The sequence below is a fragment of the Alosa sapidissima genome, chromosome 3 (assembly GCF_018492685.1).
Source record: "Alosa sapidissima isolate fAloSap1 chromosome 3, fAloSap1.pri, whole genome shotgun sequence".
Lineage (NCBI taxonomy): Eukaryota > Metazoa > Chordata > Actinopteri > Clupeiformes > Clupeidae > Alosa > Alosa sapidissima.
Genome location: NC_055959.1, coordinates 37745863 through 37747184, shown reverse-complemented (window position 1 = coordinate 37747184; position 1322 = coordinate 37745863).

The window sequence follows — 1322 nt, the reverse complement described above, 5'->3', positions numbered from 1 at the left end:
ACACACACACACTCATCACACACACACACACACATACATACTGACACGCGCACACACACACACACACTCATCACACACTCATCACACACACACACTCATCACACACTCATCACACACTCATCACACACCCGCCCGCATCACACACTCATCACACACTCATCACACACACACACTCATCACACACTCATCACACACTCGCCCGCATCACACACTCATCACACACCCGCCCGCATCACACACTCATCACTCATCACACACTCATCACTCATCACACACTCATCACACACTCATCACTCATCACACACTCATCACTCATCACACACTCATCACTCGTCACACACTCATCACACACTCATCACTCATCACACACTCATCACACACTCATCACTCACTCATCACTCACCCGCCCGCATCACACACTCATCACACACTCATCTCTCATCACACACTCATCACACACTCATCACACACTCATCTCTCATCACACACTCATCACACACTCATCACTCACCCGCCCGCATCACACACTCATCACACACTCATCACACACTCATCTCTCATCACACACTCATCTCTCATCACACACTCATCACACACTCATCTCTCACCCGCCCGCATCACACACTCATCACACACTCATCTCTCATCACACACTCATCACACACTCATCTCTCACCCGCCCGCATCACACACTCATCACACACCCATCACACACTCATCTCTCATCACACACTCATCACACACTCATCACGCACTCATCACTCACCCGCCCGCATCACACACTCATCACACACTCATCACACACTCATCTCTCATCACACACTCATCACACACTCATCACACACTCATCTCTCATCACACACTCATCACTCACCCGCCCGCATCACACACTCATCTCTCACCACGGGGACCAACACATTCTACCAAAGAAAACTCATATCAAAGCACAGCTGAATTTCACAAATTAATTCAAGAACGCATACAGCATCTAAATAAGTGTAAACAGACATATAAGTCAAAATCTTAACAGCTATGCAGAGCTTTCCGCTACACATCCTCACATCAAGGACACACACTGAGACACTCAGACACACACTGAGAAAATGAAATTCAGGTGAGTCTATTTAAGACAGGTGTAAGCTGTCTATTAGTCTGGACTCTAGAACAGTGAATGAATGAATGAACAGACAAATGAATTAACAAACAAATGAATTAACTAGTTTTCCTTTTACCAAAGCTTCCATTATTTTTTGACAATGCAGTTTTTTTTTAGTCTCTACTAGTCTTTTTCAGATATCCCCGAAACGTTAGCAAAATCAGGA